This window comes from Tamandua tetradactyla, chromosome 8, assembly GCF_023851605.1.
Source record: "Tamandua tetradactyla isolate mTamTet1 chromosome 8, mTamTet1.pri, whole genome shotgun sequence".
In the NCBI taxonomy this organism is placed as follows: domain Eukaryota; kingdom Metazoa; phylum Chordata; class Mammalia; order Pilosa; family Myrmecophagidae; genus Tamandua; species Tamandua tetradactyla.
Window position 1 is genome coordinate 73531373 of NC_135334.1, and position 6000 is coordinate 73537372.

The following is a 6000-nucleotide window of genomic DNA, read 5'->3' on the forward strand; positions in this document are numbered from 1 at the left end:
CTATGGCAAAGCTGGGATTTGAACTTCACCGGCCTGGCTCTAAAGTCCCGGAGTACCCAGCAGACCTTGCATCTCAGCCCTGCAGACTCCCTCTTCTGGGAAAGCCACGGAGTCTGGTGTAGCAGTGAGACGGTTCCTCGCACCTGACCATCTTGAGAATACTCCCCGGGAGGTTTCTGAGGATGAGGCCACCACCATCATTTCCAGACGGGGAGGGCAGGAAGGGGGCTCAGGGCCAGTTGAGGCCTCATGGCACTGCGCCTACCTCTGAGCCAGAGTGAGTGTGTGTTGGGGGCGGGGTACAGGCTTCTACCTCAACTTCTTAGGGCCCGGGTCCTCAGGGGGTGAAGGGGAGGTGTGAGACGCTTAAGACTGGGCACAGTCCAGGGACTCTGCTTTCTGAGCCTGGAGAAGGTCTTCCCAGCCAGGAGGGTAGGAGCAGCCAAGTCCCGGGGATGGGTGAGGCTGAGAGGCAAGACGCTAGTTCTGGGCTGGCTAAGCTGGGTTAGGACCAGCCTGGGCCTCGTTACTTACTAGGGGGAAAACTATTTGCCTAGAGCTTTCAGAGATCTAAAATTCTTCTCTCTGGGCCACAGTAGGAAGCAAAAGCTCCCTCAGGTTTTCCTTCCCGATTCTTCCCTAGCCACGAGACCCTGCTTTTTGAAATATTCCACTTGGACAGGCCTGCTTCACAAACTCCATCGTTCCTATCCATCCCCCAACCACTGTCCAGCCCCGTGTCCTTCAGCGTGGGCCAGGTTTCCCCTTGGTCTTGTGGGCTCCTCTCCCTAGAGCCGGCTGCGTGGGGTGGGGGTTATTCCCCTCACAGCTCGGTGAGGCAGAGTTACTGGTGAGGGTTACATGTAGCTCCTCTAGCTTGATCTAGAAGAGCTGGGGTACCTTCCCTGCCTTTAAAGATTCAGCTGAGTCCTCTCCTCTGGGACTGCTGGCCACCCTTCCCCCAACCTCCCCATCCCTCACTAGGTCAGGGCTCCCTTCTAGGCACCACACTGAGGCAGGGTCAGTGTAAGCCATATCCAATGAGGTTGGCCAGGGGTAGTTGTCTGCGAATGAATGAATGAGCAAATTAACGATAGAGCCAGGATTTTGAATCCCCAACTTGTGTCTTCAACGTGTGGAGCTTTTTCTCATATGTACAACAGGAGCCCTTCTGAGATAATCCTCAACCTGTCCCACTGCCTAAAATGCCCCCATTCATTGGGTTAAGGCTCCATCCTGAGGAGTCCTCTCTGGGGACCAGGCCGAGGTGTGGCAGACCCTCCCCCATCCCTGTAGCCTGTGGGCTATGAAGGCCTCATGGGTGGGCTGTGGCCTGGGTGCCCCCAACTCCTAGTGGACATCCCTATTCAGACACCAGTTCCCACAGTGTCCCAGCCAAGCAGAGTCCCCAGGAAGTGGGCTTTGTGACAATGCTCCAAGTCCAACCGCCATCAGCAAAAAGCCCCCAAGCCTCCTGGGTGCCCTACTCCTGTGTCCTGCCCACAGAGGTGGTTTGACGGGGTAGCAGAAGGACTGGGTCTTGCTTACCTGCCCCCTTGGTTCCTAGTCCACAAGGAGTGCAAGCCCCGCATTCTTCCCCTCTCGTGTCCTGCACTGGCCTCTCTCCCTCTCTTTCTCAATTTCTCTGTTTCTGATTTTGTTGTTGTTGTTATTGGGTTGTTTTGTTTTGTTTTGTTTTTACCTGTCTTTGTTCTTCTCTGAGTGTGTGTTTCCCTCTGTGCCTCTCTGATCTCTTTGTATTTCCTTCCTGATCTCTCTCAGGCTGTGATCCCTCTCTCCTCTTTCTTCATGTCAGAGCGTTTCTTCTCCCCCTTCCCTTCTCTGGCTATCTCTCAGTCTCTCCCTCTGTGTGTGAGTCTTTCTTTTCCTCTCTCCCAGACAGAGTACCTCTCTACCCCTCCCTCCCTCTCTCTCTGAGCCTCTCTCTCTCTTCCTCCTCCCTCCTCCCTCCTCCCTCCCCCTTCTGCATTAGCAGAACTGCTCCAACCTCCTCCCGAGCCAGAGCCAGCCGAGCAGCAGCGGCAGAGGCAGTGGCAGCAGGAAAGGGGAGCAGCTGGGGCAGCAGCGCTTTATTGGGGTGTTGACTCCAGGTTGAGGGGGACAGGCCGCTGTTTTTGGTCCCTGTGCCGGCTGGGCCAGGCGCCCTGTCCGGGACCCGGGCAGGGTGGACAGGGCGAGGTGCCACCTTAGTCCGGCTGGGAAGGCAGATGATGAGGAGCGATGGGGCAGGCGTGCGGCCACTCCATCCTCTGCAGGAGCCAGCAGTACCCGGCAGCGCGGCCGGCTGAGCCGTGAGTACTACCGAGGGGCTGGGGTCCAGGTGGGCAGTCACAAGGGGCGCCGCGGACAGGGTCCTTTGAAGTCCCTCGCAGGAGCTAGGGTTGGCGTGGACTGAGCCACGTGGGAGGATCGATCCTGGTTCTGGGCACTAGGTTTTGGACAGCAGCCTGGTGGGGAGAGTCTCTGGGCAGAGTGAGGATGCCTGGCATCAACCTTGGGACAGTGGGAATGGGGTCCTGGAGAGGGAGCTGCTGGTTGGGGGGAGTTTTTAGTGATGAACCTGAGCCATCCCTTCAGAGGCTGGGAGTGGGGAGGTCTGCCCAGGAGTTCTGAGGTTCTCCAGAGTCTGAGGTCTGGTTCAGGACCCTGGAGAGGGACAGCAGCCAGGACCACCGTGCCACCGTGGTGTGTGTGTGTGTGACGGAAAAAGAAGGAGAGAGCATGAGGATGAATTTGAGTGAGTAAGAAGAGTGTTCTGGAGCAGGAGAGGGTCTTCTGAACCTCCTCCGTGAAACCATCCTTCCGTGAACTCAGGTTCAAGGCTGCCGCTTTATGCAACTTTACCACAAAGCATCTGTCCTAGGATGGGGTCGAGGGAGTCATGTCTGGTTGGAAGGAGCCCCTGTGCACCAGCCTCATGTGCCCCCACGTACGGGGGCAGGGGAGGTGCAGGTGCAGGTAATGGAGGGGTCCAGGGTCCATTGTGGAGCCTTCCACTGTCAGAGGGCTGCTGAGATGGTAGAGAGCTGATGTGTGTGTGTGTGTGTGTGTGTGTGTGTGTTTCCAAGTCAGTGGAGGTTCAGGTCTGTGCTGGGTTGTGTGGGGTATGTGGGGATACATATGGTATAGAATTTCCCGATGGTTGGATGTATAGTAGCCTGTCACAGTGTGTGAACATGCCTGTGTGGCTGTGAGAATTTACCTGCACACATTTGAGTGCAGGTTGGTGTGTGTATGTGTGTAGGGGTGTGTGTGCATTACTTTGAGTTTGTCTGTGTGCTGTGTAAAATAGAGCGTCTTGGTATGCATGGTTTTCGAATCATTATGTGTGCATTCATGTTTGTGTGTGTATTGAAGTATGAACATTAGTGCCTGTGTGTGTGTTGGGATATGTGTGTTAGCATAAGTGTTCTGGTGCGGGGGTGTGGTCATGGTGTACAGTTGCTTGAATATATATATATTGTGCTTGTGTAGCTGGTGTATGTGTGTGTCTGTATGCCTGCGTGGGGGTGGCTATATTTCCTTCCCTGGTAGTTGAGGACACAGCTGGGACATGGTGGCCCACTCAGTGGGGAGAGGGCGGCTAAATGTGTGACCACCCTCATCAGCACAGGACAATTCCTTCTACTTCCTATGGGGAGATGCAGAAAATAAGCAATAAAATACTCCACCTGGGGCTTCCTAAGCTTTGTAGACATAAAGTAGCTTGAGAATAATTAAGCAGTAAGGATCAAGATCAAGGTAACAGGTGGGGAAGGGGTTACAGCCTAAGCAGAGGATTGAGCATATGTCTGGAGCAGTAAGGAGGCTGCATGGAAGAGAGCAGTGCAGGGCCAGCAGGAGCCACATTCTACAGGGTTTGAACTCCAGGTCTCTTGGGCTTTATCCTGAGGGCCCTGGAGAGCCCTGGAGGGTTTTTTGCAGGGGAGGGACATGATTAGATTTGGGTTTTAGAAAGCTGCCTCAGTGGCACTGTCAAGATTGAACTGGAGGAGAGATGGGGGCCAAGAGATCAGTGGGATGCCAGGCCAATATGGGGAGCAATGAGGTCCAGACTAGACTGGACCAAGGTGCCAGTGAGACTCGGGACTTTCTGAAAAGAGAATCTGAGGGCTTAGGGCAGGTCTGATAGATGAGGGTGGGGAAAAGAGCATCAAGGTGGCTCAGGCCTGAGTTGGGTTGGGGTGGGGGGGGTGCTGTGAAGGGACCTCAAAGAGGCACGGTGTTGGGAGGGAAAAAGCTCTTAGAAAGCTTGGGCAAGCTGGGTATGGGCCAAGGCAGGGGGAGATACCCTGGTCTGGTTTCTTGCCAAGGTGCAGAGGGTCAGTGATCCTAGAGCCACTTTCTTCCCAAGCAGGGAAACTGAGACTGTAGTTTTGTCACCTGTCTCTGGCTGCAAGATTAGGAATGAATATCCTCCACCAGACCTGAGCCTCAATCTCTTTCTCCTCCAGACCCCACCCAGGTTGGCTGGCTGCCTTCTGGGGAGGCGCCCCCTTGGGCAGGATCTTGGGACTCTGGGTCAGCTCAGTGAGGGTTAATTGTCTTTCTGCTCCCCGCACCTCCCAGTCCCCCTGCCCAACAAGCAGCTCCTGCCACTCTTCCTGCTTCCCACTCCAGCCTCCTGTCCCCCAGGACCGCTGATGGCTTGGCTGGGATCTCGCCAAATGGGGTGGCGGGAGGGCAGGCAGAGCTCCCGTCAGAGCCCCCTCCACTCTTAATGGACTAGGAGTCTCACTCTCGTCAGGCCAGGCTTGCACTCCATTGGCTTCTGCCACTTGCACCTGTAAAATTCACCCATTCAGCATGGCCACGTTCCTGCATTCATTTATTAATTCATTCATTCACTTGGCAGGAACTCCCCAGTGCCTGCTTGATTGCCCACCTGGCTGGGCACCATGGGCATAGAAAGGACAGGGACCCAGACTCTGCTCTTAGGCAGCTCCCACTCTGATGAGAGAGACAGAGGTGGAAACCTACCACCCACAGTGTGAGGGAAGCCCAGGAATTGTGGGAGCCCAAAGGGGGCTCCACACTCACAGAAGAAGAAACATTTGAGCTCATTCTTGAAGGATGGGTAGGGGTTATTTCAGGCAGGGAAGAGCAGAGGGATCAGTATTTAAAGGTGAGTAGATGTGAGAGCCCAGCATATTCAGGAGACAGAAAGAGTTTGTGATGGCAGGAACGTGAGGAGGCATTGAAGAGAAGAGAAGGCAGAAGGGGCCATAATTCTGTAGGGTCTCAAATGCCAGGTTAAGAAGGTTAGACCTTTCTTTGTACTATTAGGGTGCTGTCATAAAGGTTTTCAAATAAGGAGCCTCCTCCAGGAAGCCCTCCTTGGTTCCACCCTTCTTTAACACCATGACCCATCCTCAAGTGTCTCTGCTGAGTCCTACCTCATGGTACAGGATCAGAAGGTGACTCAGACTTGGCCTTCCCCTGGGAGATGTGAGTCCCTGACCTAGTAAGCTAAGGAGTGCCTCAAAGGCTGAGTCCACCTCTGCTTCCCTCTCCATCCCACACCCAGCACAGGACTGAGCACCTGGGGCTCAGTGCAGCCTCTGAATGGGAGAGGACATTGAAAGCATTTGGGCTGCCTTCTAGCAATTGCTTTACTCCTCTCTGCAGCCTGCCCGCACATCTACCTAGCCTACTGCTTGCACACCTCCAGGGACAGGACCTTCAGCCCTTCCGTTTTGATGGGTTAAAGCACCTTGGTCTCCCCTGCAGGGCCTGGCCTTATGTCCTTTCTCCATCCAGGGTTACTCTCTTTTGGAGTGGGGCAAGGCATGATGGCCCAGGATGGTGTGAGCACACGCTGGGCAGAGACGGGGATAAATAAGCGACTTTTATTTTAACCATGATAGTGAAGCTGAGATGGGGGCAGGCCCTGACCCCTCTTCAAAAATAATGACAAAGAAGCAGGCGTGACCAGAAGAGGGAGTGGGGATGGACAACAGAAAGAACTTCCTACCTGTG